This window comes from Arvicola amphibius, chromosome 7 (genome assembly GCF_903992535.2).
Source record: "Arvicola amphibius chromosome 7, mArvAmp1.2, whole genome shotgun sequence".
Lineage (NCBI taxonomy): Eukaryota > Metazoa > Chordata > Mammalia > Rodentia > Cricetidae > Arvicola > Arvicola amphibius.
The window spans coordinates 53814218-53831293 of NC_052053.1; the positions used below are offsets into that span (position 1 = coordinate 53814218).

General features: G+C 49.5%; 1 protein-coding gene across 5 annotated transcripts in view; it reads left to right on the forward strand.

The window, feature by feature from the left end:
* Positions 1-17076, forward strand: part of LOC119818763 (DAB2 interacting protein) — a 147861-nt gene that overhangs the window by 41944 nt on the left and 88841 nt on the right. The window lies entirely within an intron of this gene.

Genomic DNA, 17076 nt, shown 5'->3' on the forward strand with positions numbered 1-17076 from the left:
GTTCCTAGCTATGCTTTGAACAGACTAGGTGATATCATTGGGTCTATTCCAGGCTCTCTGTCTCCCTCTGTCTAGAGGAGTTTATCGGACATCTCTCTGGGTGCCCACAGTAATTTCCAGGGAGATCTGGGCTGATCCTATTCTGTTGCCCTGTGAGCTTGGACACCTCTCTGGGTGCCACAATAATGTCTGGGAGGTCTGGGTTCTTCTGCATCCATGTCCTGCCAGTTGCTCCCTCCCATGCTAGGTGTTCCTAGGTTCAAGGGATTTGGTCAATGCCCCTCTTTCATGACGAGGTTTCCCCAGCCCTACATCTGTCTTTTATTTCCCTGTCTTGCTTCTGTGTGTCCCAACCCTACTTGGACCCTTTTCATGTAGGGACTGCCAGAGTCTGTGTGGAGCACCCAGAGGGGGACTCCCAAGAACCACCAATATACTCTGAAAAATGAAGGTATACCCAGAAGGGCTGGGGATGCCCTTTGGAGTGTGGTTTCCCCCCCGCTACCAGCTCAGAGCATGGCGTCTGGGTCATCTACCCTTGGAGTTCAGATATTGGGTGTGTGGTTCTGGCTCACCAGCACTCCAGATGGCACCATGGTTGTGCCTGTGGTCTGACACATTGGCTTCTCAGGAGAGCAGTGGTTAGAGAAGGACTCATCCCCTGCCAGAGGTGGGCTGGGGCTGAAGGACTGTGGGAGGGGGTGACTATGACCTTGCAGTGAAGCTGCTAACGTTGTAAATGGGGTAGGAAAAGGAGAGGAGGCCTTCGAGCCAAGGCCTGGCCTTCAGCTCTGCCAAACCATGGGGTAGTAAGACAGAGAGCAGACTCTGGTGTTGGGCAGAGCTGGGCAAGGCTCTCGGTCTCTGGCCTCTAGGTTCTTCATCTATAAAATGAAGATAACATCAGTATGCATCCACAGCACCACTAGGTATGTTAAATGTTAAGGTTCTGTGCAGTTAAATGATCCACGTTCCCTGCTGGAACAGACCAGGCACTCAGCAAACAGAAGCAAAGCAAATGGAAACAATTTCCACTCATTGTACCCTGTAAAGGTCGTGAGCCCATCAGTCCCTAAGGTATGTAAGGGTGAAGAGAAGTTGGGGCCAAATCCTGCATAGGCTCTGTGTATCTCAAGAGGAACAGAGACTGGAGGAGAGGGGAGAAGACAAATTGGATTTCAGAGGTCTCCCCAAGGCACAGACAGAGCATGCCATTGGCTCCTGGGGAGCATATTTGAGTACTTGGGGACCAAAAGATACATCCAGCTCCCAAACCTATAGCTGTATGCAGGCTTGTCCAGCTTGTCGGTCCAGACTGTGACCCCCAGGGCCTTTTGGCATGTCTGCTGGAAGCCAGAGCCCCACTGGCATCAATATGGCGTCATCATCACTCCTTCAGTTGGGTCCTCACATACACAGATTGTACCCACCACTGCCTCCCCGACCTCTCTGGCCTCCTATCTCACCTTTGCTTGTTGTCCCCTGTTGTCATTCACATTCTGCCAAGCATGCCACTCTAGTGGCAGATGACATACCTCAGGAGTTTCTTAGTGTGATGGTCCAGTGTGCACTGCATGGTGAGTTCCCAGCCGAGGCAGCCAGGCAGCCTGAGGCCCACTGCCTAGACAGAGCTTTAGGTTCTCAGGGAGGCCAGAGGCGCCAGTTAATCTGCTGGAATGTCAGCCCCATGGCCTTTGCCCTCCAAGGTGTCTCCATCACCTTTAGTAATTAGCCTCTTCCACCGACTGAGTGTGGGGCATGCATGCTGAGGGCCTCCCCTGCTGTCTCCTGGCTCTAACTCTCATTGTTAATCCATCCCCAGGTAGGGAGACAGAGCTCTGGTGAAATAGTACATGAAACTAGCTTTGGGGCCATAGTGCTGGAAAGCTCGCCTGGAATCACACTGGAGGCCCTGCCTCTCCTTGGCTGGTGTGACCCCGAGCCCTGGCTGGACTTAGTGTGTGCCCTTGACCTCTGTGGGTCAGGGTAGAGCTTGATTCCTGGGCACCTAGTTTCTCATTGCTTTAGTTCTACACCCACTGAGGCCCACGCCAGAGCCTTTGCTCAGTCTCTTACAGCTGCATTCCAAATAGGGAAACTGAGGTTCATAGAGCCAGTGCCTCTTGCCCAAGGTTACTGCTATTGCTAATGATAGCTGCAGTTTGGAACTGGGTTCTCGATGTCTTTGTATCCTATTGACATGTTGGTTTTGTCTGTTGCCTTTTCTAAATTAGCTCATACAAGTAAGGCCGCTGGTTCCTTGTTGGGTCTGGTGGAGCACGCAGGGATAGAACCCGTGTCTCATCTCCACAGACACAGTCACATCCTGGACCACATGCCTGTTTTGCTCTAGAAATGACCCGAAGCCTTTTGACTGTTTTTAGAAGAAAAGCAGAGGCTGCCACTTCTCCAGTAACTTCCTCTGGGGCCACTTGCTTAAATGTCAGGAAGGGAGAGCACTTCCTGGTCAGGAACATTCAGAGCTTGCCGGGAGCTGGAGTTTTGTTTTCTGCTCAGGAGGTAGTTTAGGGAGTCAGCCCCCACCCCACTTTGCCATTCCTGAGACTCCTCTGGCACGCGGGGAGCGGGCGCTGAAAAGGAGCCGCCGCTGTGATGCCGAGTGTCAGGTACTGGTTCTAGAAGTGGTGGCTGGTTATTTTTAGCTATTCTCATCCAGTAGAGGCATTTCAGCGTTTGTTCAATATTTAATTATCCATCTGAAATTGGCCCACGTGGCCTTGAGTTTGGAAGTAGGTATGCTGTGATTTCCTCTGATTGCATAAAGAAGGAAGCAGGAGAATCTCAACAGCCCTCTAAATAACAATAACGTGAAGGAGGCTGGGCTTGGACCGGCAGACCTGGTTCCCGTCTAGACGACACCGCCAGGGTAGTGAGGCTGCCTGGGACACCCTGGGACCTGCTTTGTCTCTGCAGTTCACACCTGCAGCAGCTGTGGTTTTCATTTGGGGTGGGCTCCCCCCTTTCTTGTGGGCCCTGTGTTTTCTTTGACAGCTGCTGGGTACCAAGTGGAGATTTGGGGATTTTGCCTTTGGAGGTCTTGTTAGCTTTTATTTCCCTCTTCTGACAGATGGGGGAGGGCTGACAGCACTGGAGCTGTGATTTTTTCCCCTGTGGCCCTTGGAGGTGATGCCTTGACACCCTGAAATGAAAAGGCAGAGTACAGGCAGGTGGATGGGCACCCACTGAGGAGGCTGCAGAGGAGAGGAGAGGAGAGGAGAGGCGAGCATGAGACCCTGGGAAGCTGGTGGGCTGCTGGGACTCCTTCCTAGAGGCCTGCTTGGAATGGGGAATGGTGGGTTTAGAGATTAAAAACCAGTAAATTGGCAATCTAGATTAGATGTAGGTGATTTTCTGTTCATTTATGCCTCTGTTCTGGAGGCACTGGGCTTGAGTCAGGAATGTAGCTAAGGTCAGGTTCCTGGATGGATAGATGGATGGATGGATGGATGATGGATGGATGGGTCATTTCAGGCAGGACATCCTTGGGCTCTGAAGCAGGCTTGACATAGTTACAGCACGATGGAGGACACGTTACAAACGCAAGTGTGTGTGTTGTCGTTAGTGCCCATTTGTCTAAATCACGAGTCTGTCGTGTTGATCCAGAAGTACACTGTGATGTCGTGGGGACTGGAATCATCTCTGTGGTTTCTCGGTGTCCCCTCCCCCTAGAGACTGCTCCAGGGAAAACCAGTACTCGGTCACCTGCCGTGTACACACTGTGGGCAGGGGCTGCCTTGGTGGTACGCAGTAGTAGCTCTTGTGTTGAAGGAGCGGAGCCCAAGGAGGGCCATGTAACCAGGTCAGCAGATGGTGTGGCCAGAAAGCTTGGCAGGGCCCTGAGTGGTGAGTCAGCCGTGCTCCCCCTCCCCCAGGAGCACAGGGAGCCACCATGAGCATGGTGGTGACGGCCTCTGTTCCTTGAACATGTGCACTGTGCAGGCATCCTTCTGGGTCCTTTCCCTGTCCTGCGTTCAGTCCTGGGGCTCGCAGACTGGCCAAGTGCATGGGAAAGGTGACTTGAGAGCCACAGCTAGACTTGCAATGAGCAGGGGAAGGGTGGGGGATGGGTGTCAGTGATCACAAGTGCCTCCTGTAGCTAGGAATCTGGCTTGAGAGACTTTACACCAGGGTGGGGTCTGACCCCTGGGAGAAGGATTAGACCAGTCTCTGGAGTGGGACAGTGTCAGGCCTCAAGGAAATGTGGGGGAAGAGGTGGATCCAGAGAAGACAGGGGCTTGGACACCGGCAAGGCACTCACTTCCAGAGAGTCTCTAGGGTGCTGTTTGCTATGAGGGTGGAATAGGAGAAGAGGGGAGCAGAACAGAGAGAGGAATAGTGTTGGGTCTCCGGCCTGTACACAGCAACGCCACTGTAACAAGGTTGCCGCCACATCTGTTTCTCTCTTTATTTAAAAATATATATTTTATGGGTATTTTGCCTGCATGTGTGTTTGTGCACCACATGAGTGCCTGGTGCCTGAGAAGACCAGAAGAGGGTGGGGTTATAGAAGTTATGGAACTGGAGTTATAGAAGGTTGTGAGCCACCATGTGGGTGGTGGGAATCAAACCTGGGTCTTCTGCAACAAGAGCAACAAGTGGTGTAACCCGCTGAGCACCCCTCCAGCCCCTGGACTCTTTGGGTTTCCAATTTCACTTTAAGGAAGTAGGAGATGGTGGTCCCTGTGGTCTCAGAACTTGATTTGGCAGGGCCAGAAGTCACAGCCCAGCCACCCAGCTTCATTTAAGCCCTAGAGTTTTTATTTCTGAGATTTGAACTGGTTCCTGGAATTCCCAAAAGCTCTCATGGTGAGGCAGGGTACAGTAAGGAGTGGAAAGGGGGCTGCGGTGCTGAAGCTGGGCAGTGGAGGGGATGAAGGGGTGTTGGCAGCTCAGCAGAAAGCTACAAGAGACTGTAGGAGTCTAGCAGTTGACTGGGGGAGTGGGCATCAGAACTGGCACTGTGGGAGAAGCGTGGTGGGAGTGGGGTCTGGGAGAGCCATGGGTTTCCATAAATCACCTGTGCTGTCTATTCATCTAGAATCCAGAGCTGTAGCTGTATCTGAGAGTTGTAGGTTTTAATATGTGGCTCCCAGCTCCTCTGGGACCCTGACTTTTAAAGAACCCAAATGCTCCCTGCAAAGGAAGGGACCTTTTTGTTGGCCTGGATTCCTGGATTGCTCCATGTCTAGAGGAGAAGGGATGACCCCTCTTGGGTCCTGTGTATCTGATAGTCCTCAGGAGACAGAACACCAGTAATGGGCCACACCTCCCTATACTCCCGTCCCTCCTTCCTTCCTCCTCTCTCTCTTCTCCCCCCTCCCTCCCTCCTTCATTTCTCTTCCCTCCCTCCTTTTTTGGTTGAGACACAATCTAAATAAATAGCCCTGTCTGACTGAATTCTGCTATGAAGAACAGGATGGCCTTGAACTTTCAAAACCCCACTTGCCTGCTTCTGATTCCCTGCAAGTCTAAAATATTTGACACCACTTTCTGAAAAAAGTTTCCCATCTAATCCCTGAAATCCCTGAGACACCGCTACCTCTGTCTGCTCTCCCCAACTGCCTGCATAGAGGTCTGCACCCTGCACCCTGCACTTAATGCTGCTGCTATAATGCTTCAAAATATGTAACTGTGGTTTAAAAATGGGTACAGAGAAACTGTACACAGCAAGGAGGAGCAAACACATGGCCAGAGAACCCCCTTTGCTCCCCAAATTCCAAGAATGCAAGGGGTTGCGGTTTTCTCTCTCTGGAAGCCTGGAATGGTCTTGAGGCTGCAAAGACAAAGGAAAAATACGTGGAAAAAAATGGTGAGGGTAGCCTGCAGACTGAAATGACCAGAGTTCTTGAGAGGAAGGAAGGAAGACTCAAAGTGAGAAATCTTTGAGCGAGTTAATCAATCTGTGGGGAGCAGCCAGGGCATCCACAGTTTAGAGTGGGGGAGATCTTTGGAAGCATGGTACCTTTCAGGATGGGGCACAGGAAGCATGTGGTATCAAAAGCAATTGTTAATACCTTGAGTAGTGTCTGAGCTGTCCACTAATGCTGGCTCTCTGTAGGTCTGTAGTGGGAATGAAACAAGCCGCTCCCCTGTCCTGAACAGGCTCTGTGCAGGATGCTGGGATGGACCCTGGGATGGACCCTAGGATGGTGGCTCCTCCCACTGTGCCCATCCCCACCCCAGCTGTTGTGCTACCTCTGCCCCATGTTAAGGGTTCTCTCGGCTGTGGCTATGGTGGGTACCCTGGACATAGAGCCCTCTACATGTCCCCATGTCTTCCCTCAGACTTTCCACAGCAGTGGACAGCGACAGTACCCACTCACTTTGAACTACACAAGTGTGCACGCATGCACACACATACACACCCCTCAGAAGACATGGTAATTGACTTGTAGTAGTAGGAACCTCTGGAAGCTTTTCATATCCTAGAAGAGCAGGAAGCAGAGAAGACAGACTTGAAACAGAAGGAGGCATGCCCTTCAGAGACCCACCCTGGGTTGACCTGATGACCCCAGCAAGACCCCAACTCCCAAGTTCTTCATTCAATGCCTTCAAAATAGTGCCACACACTAGGGACTGGGTGTTCAGAGCGTGAGTCTTTGAGGGACAGTTCGGACCCCAGGGCTCCTTCCCTTCTCCAAACCTGGTCAGTATCATGAACCCGGATGTGCATTTGAGCATGACAGAACTCATCCCTGCCAGCTAGAACTGGAATGGCTCTGGGGTGTGAGAGGGACCAGGGAGGACCCTCTGAGTCTGGAGGGGCCGGCACACCAGCTCCTTACTCGTCTCCCCTCAGATCCCTTAGGTTTATATCCTGCCTCAGTGCCCCTAACTGCATGGTCATGATCAGACCTGATTTTTCTTTTTGTTTAGTCAGAGCTGGCATAGTGTGGGTTCTGCATCTCTGTGTGTCTCCCCATTTCCTGGAGTCTGTTTTTATTACATTCAGACAGCCAGTTGTTCAAACATGGCTTGTTGAGAAAGCTTGCCTTTCCCTTGGCACTTTTTTTCAGACGTCTGTTGACCGTATATACGTGGTCTATTTCTGGACTCCATCCTGCCCATTGATCTATACATCTTACCCTTGTGCTAATTCTGCAATCTTGTTTACATTAGCTGTATTTCCAGACTTTAATGTATATCTTGAAACCCATTAGCAGCGGAAGTCCCCTAGCCCTTTCCTGTGTTCTCAAGCCTGATTGGCCTTTCTAAGTCCTTTGCTTTGCTGTCTGAACTTAAATTTCTGCTTGTTAGAGTCTTTGAAAAGCTTCATGGGATTTTGACTGGGATTGCATTGAATCTGTAGGTCACCTTGGGCGAAATGTCACCTGAACAGTATTGAGACTTACAGTGTGGTATTGGCTGTTCATTTCTTTAGACTACAAGATAATACTTTCAGCAATGCATTTTGGTTATTAATTTTTCACATGTGTAATTAAAATATGTTTTTTGTGTGTATGCATGTGTGCATGTGCGTGTGTGCATGTGTGTGTATGTGTGTGTGTGTTGGTCACCGTGGAGGGACTAAGAGCTCACTATCCTTGTTAGCCTGGTGGGGTTTTGTGGGTGCCGATAAACCATAAGACACAGGCATCCGGCACAGAGAACGGACTCATGGCTTATCCTAGCAGGCGGCTGGAGCTTTACATTTGTATTGACTCCCCTTCCATCCAAGTACAAAGAGCACATTTTAGGTTGATCTATTCTTGAATAAAGCTGTGTTGCTCTCTACTTTTCCAGTCCAAGCTCGTGTTCCTTATAGGATCTGATATACAGTCTATGAGTCAGTTGCTCCTTAGGCTAAAAGTTACACAAGGAATTGGGGTACAGCTTTGTGATAGGATGGCATCGTTAAATCAGTTTGAGTCAGGTGTATTGGCGGGTGCCTGCAGTCCTCGCTTTTGAGAGGTGAAGCAGGGGAATTAGGAGTTTAAGGATATCCTTGGCAAGGATGGGGCTAGCTTGGGCTCCATGAGGCTCTGTCTCAAAAGTAAACAAGATAAACAAGAAATTTGGAGATAATTTAAATAGAATTTCAGGCCAGATGGTGGTGGCACATGCCTTTAATCCCAATACTCAGGAGGCAGAAGCAAGTGGAACTCTGTGAGTTTGAGGCCAGCCTGGTCTATAGAGTGAGTTCCAGGACATGCTCCAAAGCTACAGAGAAACCCTGTCTTGAAAAAATCCCCAAAAAATATAAAATAAAATAGAATTCCAGGTTACACAGCACAGAAAAGTAAAGAAAATGTGAATATCGTGTGTGTGTGTGTGTGTGTGTGTGTGTGTGTGTACACATGTAGGCGCTGGAGAGATGCCTCAGCCTGTAAGATTGCTTGCTGCTCTTGTAGAGGTCCTGAGTTTGCATCCCAGCATCCACAATTGCCTGTAACTCCAGCCCCAGGGGATCTGACATTTCTGATCTACATCGACACCCAAACTTACCTGTGCTTACTGACGTCCACATACGCATAACTAAGAAGAAAACCTGCTAAAACTTAAAATCACACTTAACTTTATGCATGTGTTAGCTTGCTGCAAGAGGCAGGCTGTATCACACAACCGTGATAATCTTACTTGATGACACGATTTTTAAACAAAAGTGCAAAACATTAAGGAGCATTAAGTACAGAGGTGTGGTGGGGGAGTTTCTAATGACTGAATTACAGAGGTGTGATGGGAGGGTTTCTAATGACAGAAGTACATAGGTATGGTGGGAGGGTTTCTAATGACTGAAGTACAGAGGTGAGGGAGAGTTTTTTTTTTTTTTTATTTATTATGTATACAGTATTCTGTCTGTGTGTATGGCTGCAGGCTAGAAGAGGGCACCAGACCCCATTACAGATGGTTGTGAGCCACCATGTGGTTGCTGGGAATTGAACTCAGGACCTTTGGAAGAGCAGGCAATGCTCTTAACCTCTGAGCCATCTCTCCAGCCCGAGGGAGAGTTTTTAATGACAGAAGTACAGAGGTGTGGTGGGGAGGGTTTCTAATGACTGAAGTACAGAGGTGTGTGATGGGGAGTTTCTAATGACTGAAGTACAGAGGTGTGGTGGGAAGGGTTTCTAATGACTGAAGTACAGAGGTGTGTGATGGGGAGTTTCTAATGACTGAAGTACAGAGGTGTGGTGGGGAGGGTTTCTAATGACTGAAGTACAGAGGTGTGGTAGAGAGGGTTTCTAATGACTGAAGTACGGAGGTGTGGTGGGGAGGGTTTCTAATGACTGAAGGGGTAGGAAGCAGTTCAGTGTTGCTGACTCCCTTTGGTGTGCTTAATTAGGACTCTGTGCCCTAAGGTTTTGTTGATGTAATTAGTTTCTATTCTAAGGAAAAAATATGCAAGGTGCTGGGCTGGAGAGATGGCTCAGTGGCTAAGAGCACTGGCTGTTCTCCCAGAGGACCTGGGTTCAGTTCCCAGCACCCTCATGGCCGCGCACAGCTTCTGTTGGGGAAGTCTGACACCCTCTTCTGGACTTTGAGAGCACTGCATATAAGTGTGTGCAGACAAACGTAGAATCTTTGAGATCTGGAGGTCAGAAGTCTGCAGTCTGCTTCAGTGAGCTAAAGTCAAAAGGTCTTGAGGTGGTGACCTTTGTAGAGGCCCTGGGGCTAATGTATTTCCTTGCCGTTTTTAATCTTCTAGAATCTGCCTGCAAGTCTTAGCTCACTACCTCACCTCTGCCTTACTGAAGCTTCCCTGATAACATTGTCTTTTTGCCTTCTCTCACTTGTCTGTGTCCTTTTGCGCTGGGCATGGGGACACGTCTGTAATCCCAGCACCTGGAATACTGAAGTAGCAGTCAGCCCGAGCTACGTAGCAAGACCCTGCTCAATAAGTAAAGAAATTAAATAAATAAAAGTTAGAGTCTCTGTTATCACAGTGTGCTCACCCTGTGGTCTTCCTTCCCATACGGACCTTACTTGTATCTGGAGTCCATGTTGCCACATGAAGAAACACTTTCACAGACTGCAGGGGTCAAACTGTGATTTTTGGGAGCCAGCACTTGGCTCACAGGAGAAGGGAAAGGTTTGGAACCTCCAGGTAATACCTGGCTGTAGATGGAAGGTCAGAGGCTCAACGGAGAAGAGTGTGTAGTCTGAGGCAGGAGGCTGCCAGCTTGTGGCATTTTCAGCAGAGAACAGTAAGACAGATCTCATATGCATCCTTTTCCGAACACACATGTATCCACAGAAGCACACGCCACCTACCGCACGTCACAGACACCATGCATACATGCTGCACATACACACCACATATGCACACGCCATGCATATACATACCACACATACAGAGGCACCCACAGCTATAACTCTGTCTCAGAAGTTCCGAGTTTGCACCCAGACTCCCTGCCCAGGTCTTGCCATGGCTTCGGTATGTCTAGCACTCACTGGAGGGCTGTGCCCTTTGGAGCTTGCAATGCTCTTCTCTGCTGTCCGGTCACCTAAGCTGCTGTCAGTCTTGATATGCAATTTCGGTTTTTATTTTATTTTTTTCCTCTTCATTTCTCTTCAGACATATCCAGAGGGAGTGGCTTGTATTGCGCTACCCTGTCCCCTGTGTATGCTTTAGTTTTGCCATTACTGTCTGGAGGGCATCATTCTCCCTCACTGTAGTTCTCCAAAGAGAAGCTCCGTGGCTGTTCCTCTGTGTCACTGTGTGCACGTGTGCCCGGGAAGGAGAATGTGTCTGCTTCAGTCACGCGGACAGCAAATGCATTTTAGCCTGAAGGGTCCACTGCAGGCCTTAACTTCTGTTTTGAAATGATTACAGGTTTGCAGGAAACCGTTCAAATAGTACAGACGAGCCTAGGGCGAACCACGTCCCGTCTGTTTGCATAGCAGTGCTCCATACGAGGGACCTCCAGGAATGGTCTAGAAACCAAGCTGCAGTTCTGACTGTAGCTTGACTAGGTGATAAGGCACAGCTGGACCTTCCTCCAGGCCTGGGTGGCGGCCTGAGGGAGGGCCAGGGAGGAGGGGCTTGTGGCTGATTGGCTGCTCCCACAAAGTGAAGGAAGGCAGGGCTTGGGATTTTTATCTTTTTTTTTTCTTTTTGGCTATTTGAAACAAGCTCCTGAGTGTGTAGCTCAGCTAGTCCTGAGCTCCAAATCCTGCCTTATCTCCACCCTCGTGACCTGGTTCTTGTCTCTTGAGAGAGGCAGTTCATAAGCTGCGGATCCATCATTAATGAAATAATGGCCTTCGAGAGGAGGGCAGTTTTTTTGTTCCTTTGTTTTGTTTTTGCTGAGAGGAGACTGGGTGTTTTGTGGTTGGCTGTGACCTTATCTTTGTGGACTGCTTAGACAGGAAACAGCCTTGTTTGGTATTGCTTTATTGCTGTCCTGGGGTCACCCTGACTAAGATTGCCATCCTTGGAGGATGCTTATATCCAGGAGAGTAGCGAGGGTGGTGATCGTCCTGCCTCTACTTCCCAAGTGCTGGGATTACAGGTGTGAGCCATCACACCCAGCTTATGTAGTGCTGGGGTTGAACCAAGGACAAATGGTCTCCCAATGGAGCTACATCCTCAGCCCTTGCTTGGTCACTGAGTGGTGTCAGTGCTGCGGAAGTTGTTGGTGCTGGCTTTCATCACAAGCAGAGCGTCCTTGAGATCCGCCTGCAACGCGTGGCTCTTTAGTGCATTGTTTTTCACAGCTCACTAGTATTCTACTTCTACGATGGTACAGTTCCTCCCCCAGTTCCAGTTTGCCCCTGCTCCCTCCTTCCCTTCTTTCCCTTAGGTGAAATCCTGGGCCTCACCTGCTGGGAAGTATTCTACCAGTGAGCCACAGTATCCCGCTAGCCCTGATACTCTATTTCTGCTGCTGCTGCCCATATTCAATCTATCAGTGTGCACAGCACAGGTGCTGTCTTACAGTTCAGAGGATGACATTCCAGCACTGACATTACCAGACCCTGTCAAAGTGAAGGATCCCTGTACTCTAGAAGTGGAGGCGCGGGGAGCAGGGGTTCGAGGCCAACCTAGGCTACACAACAAGATCTGTCTCAAAACAAAACAAAAGAGACAAAAAGAAATCCCATGTCATCGGTCACTCCGTTTGCAGAATGTCGTTCCCTGCTCCTGTCAGCTGGAGTCCACTCTAGTCTCGAGATGGAGCCACCATGTTCCTCTGCAGCAAAGCCGGCAGTGGAGGACGGAGGCTACTCTTGGTTCTGAAACATCTGTCTCTTCCTCCTGCCGTAGCTCCAACCTCGACCTCCCACAGTTAAGGGCCCCCTCCCCCCCAGGGTAGCCTTCTACCTCCCTGTCATTATTCTCAAGCACACATCTGCAGAGTCCTGCAGTCCTGTCCTGTCAGCGTGGCTTGTTCGCAGGCTCCAGGCATTGGGGTGCAGGTTTCTTTGGGGGTCATCCTTTTATGCCTTGTAGTTTGTGTAACTGCTCTCCTATTGAAGGGTCTTAGTTGTGTTTAGTTGTGGCCACTGTAGGGCTGTCATGAACTGTCTTACAAAAGCGTTCATAAGAGGGTCGTAGTCTGTCTCCTTTAGCAACTCTTCTTCCCACCCAGCATTCCGATGCTGTTTTGTTTGTGTTGATCTGTATAAAGGTATATTGTGTGACAGGCCTTTCTGCTCCATGTGGCGTCCTCCTGAGCTGTGTTCTCTTCTGCGCTGTGTAGTCTTCCGCTGGGTGGCTATTCCAAGACACGCTCATCCCTATCCTACTGGGCTGCATGCAGGGTGGCAGACATCTCTGCAGCCACCATATACATGGGACGAACCACACTGACTACCTAGACTACATAGTGTGGTCTGGACTGAACCTGTGAAAGGGACAGGTCTGTCTATCTGTCTGTCTGTCTGTCTGTGTGTGTGAGCACGTGTGTGAATTGTCTGTTGTCTGATCGTTCTCCAAGCCTTTTCATGACGGCAACAGAGATAAATGAGTAGCACCCTATCTCTGCAGTACTGGGGGTCAGTGCTCATTTTAATATCAGGGTTGGTTTCTTAGTAATTTTTAAAATTATTTTCTTTTCATATTTGGACTGGGTCAGAATGTATGTGAAAAGTGTGACGTGGTGACTGGTAGTTCTGACTGATGTTTTCCTCACTGTGAGGACCCCCATCTGCTTCCCCAGCACCCAGCCTTTCTGCTCCTCTGCTGACCATGTGTCTCCCAAATTCCATGTTCATAGTTGCCACCTCACCTGCCTCCAACCATTAAGATCTGGGCAGTGCAACCCGACTGCTGAGATTACAAGATGTTCCTCCAGCCACTATGTTTCCATGGGAACAAGTAACAGTCATCCTTCATGATTAGGTGGTATCCATGGCAACCAAGCCAGCAGCATTTGAATGAAACCAATTTTATTTTATTTATTTTTTGCAAACACTTGAAGGTTAAGATGCCTGACTCTGGCAATGGCTTCCGAGAGTAGATGGTAGCCTGGTCTCGCCGCTTAAATGGGAACTTTCTCAGTGGAAAAAGGGATTGAGGGCCAGCTGATTCTAAGGGCCAGTTCTGTAGACTGGGAGGTTGTGTAGAGGTCAGATCAAGTCTGAGATGAAGAAGGACTTCTGGCTGTCCTCTGGGAAGGTCTGAGGGAGACTCCAGGGTGGCTGGCTCTCCCTTCCCATGAGCCATTCTTAGAGATACTCTCTTAGTGCTGTGTGTTCTTAGTGGACACACTTGACCTCTCTGGAATCCTGCTTCCACTAGCTCCTGTTTCCCAAGCCTGGGAAAAAGCTGTGCTGCTGTGTCTAAGGCCAGAAGCACAGGTTCTGGAGCTTAACGCTCTGAGCTGAGATCCCCAGAGGCAGAGGTATTGTTCCGTCTGGGGGCGGGGGACGGTGGGAATGTCAGACTCCACGCTGGTGAAATGAGGCCTCCATTGCCTCCTTGGCCTTCCAGGGACAATTCTCCCACAGGACTCAGAGATGACAGTGGGATTCACCGTCACAGAACTCATAGGCATCTGCCTAGTGGCAGTGCCATGTGCCATTAGGGATTGCCGTCCAGGTGTCAATAGTGAGCAGGAGCCAGGCCTGGATTTGGGCGAGAGACTTGGAGGCAGACGGGGAGCTTGGGAAGAGACTTCCTAGAGAAGGAAGTCTTCAGACACCCAGAAAGAGTGGGTGTCTCCTGACGGACTAGCGGAGTTGGGGGAGGAGTCAGTAGAGAAGCACAGCAAGGAAACAGACAGCGGTCACCTGACTGGAGGAGCCACTCGGGCTTGGTCCTTGGCCAGAATGACACTTGTAGTTGAAGGGGAGAGGCTGAGTGTTAGGGCACACACAGACTTGTACACACACACACACACACACACACACACAGAGACTCGTAATTGAGGGAGCAGTTGAGTGTTGGCGCACACACAGATGTGAACCTAGTTTGTTTTCTTTTTTTCAGAACAGGGTTTCTCAGTAGCCATGGAGCCAGTCCTGGAACTCACTTTGTAGATCAGGCTGGCCTCGAACTCACAAAGACTCACCTGCCTCCTGAGTGCTGGGATTAAAGGCCTGCGCCACCACTGCCTGACTGAAGGTCAGAGAGTTTGAGTTTCTTTTGCTCTAGTTGTTGACAACGAGTGTGGCTACATCCTGACCTAAGGCGTGGCTATTTGGTGTTTTGGACCTTCAGAAGGCCCGTAGAGAGGTAGATCCTCTCCACCCTGACCAAAGGTCAGAGAATTCAGACACACTTCTCCTTCTTTTGTAATAGGAGGTTTTACACAGGAAGTGGCTACCTGCAGGATACTTGATCTAGTGTGTTTTTACTGACTCAAACATCAAATATCTTTACTCAGGATATAGGCTTGATGTCTCAAGGATTGAAACAAGTAACTGTTCTGGGTGTCCTTTGTATCAAGTTGAAGCAGTGTTTTGCCTTCGTCCCCTCTTTTTTATTAGGGTATAATAAAAAAACAAAAAAAAGAGGCAGAGACAGGCAGATTTCTGTGAATTTAAGGCCAGCCTGGTCTACAGAGTGAGTTTCAGGACAAGTTCTAAAAGCATAAAAAAAGGTATAGAAAAATAAACGTGGGTGAACTCAGAACTCATAATTTAATAGTCACTAAGTTGTCCTCCTGTTACTATCCTGTGTCTCTGTTTCTTTCTTATCTCTGTTCCTCCTACTTAACTTTTCTAATTCTCATGCCCCTACCCTGGAACATACTAACCCGCGGCAGCTAGGATCGCAGCAGAAGTCACCCCAAAAACGTGGCTCAGGACACTGGGGAATACCTTTTCAGTCAGGAGAGAAGGAGGTAGGAAGTGTGGATAGGGTGTTCTAGACTGCTCTGCCTTTGATGGACCTGCTCCTGTGACCACCTGTGTCCTCTGTCCTGCATCTGCACACATCCCCCCTTGCCGTGCCTCTGGGGTATGCTTGTGGAAGATCTGTGTGAATGTGAATGTGTGCACACATTGGCCAGGGTGGTCTCTGATCCAATGCGCTCTCTCTCTTTCTCTCTTTCTCTCTCTCTCTCTCTCTCTCTCTCTCTCTCTCACACACACACACACACACACACACACACACGAGAGAGAGAGAGAGAGAGAGAGAGAGAGAGAGAGAGAGAGAGAGAGAGAGAGAGAGAGAGAGAGAGAGAGAGCACAGTGACCTTCTCAGCAAGGGACAGAATCAGCCATTGCCAGAGGAGTCAACATGCCAGGCAGAGGTGTCACCAAGGACCTCCTCAGACTGTCAGGATAGCCGGCTAGTGGATGAACCTGGAGGAGTCTGTGGTGGGCCACACCAGCGCAGGCAAACAGGCAGCATCTATATTCTGAGGGGATGACGAGAAGCAGTTGGATTGAGCTGACACAGGCCTTAAATAGGCATGTGCAGGCCTGGCTGAGGTGTGTCTTGTTCTCCACCACTCCCAGATGTCACCATTTACCAATCTGAATATTTCACAGTTTAGAAATAAGCCATAACCTCATTGCCCCTCTATCGCTGTCTCCTCAGCCGTCCCCACTGGAGCTGTGTAGCCTCTGCCTTTTCAACTCCGTTACTGCCCGATCCTGCAGGCCTTCCAACCTTAAAACTTCAGGAAAGGAAAGCCCAAGTTGGAGGACAGAGGTCACAGATGATCTTGGTTGAAGGGACTGTGGAGGCCAGCCATCTAGTCTCCCATTTAATATGCCATTCTAGGGAAAGGGTCAGTGATCTGTCGGCTGATAATCCTCTTGTGACAGGGTGCTTGCTCAGTATGCACAAGATAGTAGCATTGAGTACAGACTTAGGAGCATTTAAAAAACAACTGTGGCCAGGTGGTGGTGGCACACACCTTTATCCTAGCACTAGGAAGGCAGAGGCAGGTGGATCTCTGTGAGTTCGAGGCCAGCCAGGTTTATAGAGCAAGTTCCAGATCAACCAGAGCTGTTATAGAGAAACCCTGTCTCCAAAAATTAAAAATGAATAACCAACAATACAACAACAAAAATAATTGTGAGGGGCTGGAGAGATGGCTCAGTGATTAAGAGTATTTGCTGCTCTTACAGAGGTCCCTGCTTTGGTTCCCAGCACTCGTAACTAACTGCCTTTAACTTCTGGGGATCCACTGTCTTTCCTGGCCTCCATGGGTACCAGGCATACATGGTGCACACACATATAGTGTAGGCAAAACACCCATACACATGACAACAGTAGACCGTTTAAAAAACTGTAGAAGCCCGGCACTCGGGAAATGGAGGCAGACTGCTGAGGAGTTAAAAGTCATTTTTGAATTTGGTGGCAAATTCAAGGCCATCCGGGGCTACGTGAAACATTGTCTCAAAATAAAATGCAATTGTAGTAAATGCATGCAGTTTGCCATTCTCTCTCTTCCATCTTGGCTTTTGGAGACCAGGGCTCACACTGAACTTGGAGCTTGCTCATGGCTACACTGCCTGGCCAGCAAAAGCTTCCAGGATCGCTCTGTCTTAGTCTCCCCAGCACCGGGATTGCAGCACCTGGCGTACCTGTGGACACTGGGGATCTGAACTCAGGTCCTCAAGCTTGTGCATGAAGCACTTTACCAAACTGAGCAATCTTCCCGGCTTCATTTTAAACGTTTGTAAGTATACAAATGCAGTTGTACAACTCTCCATTTG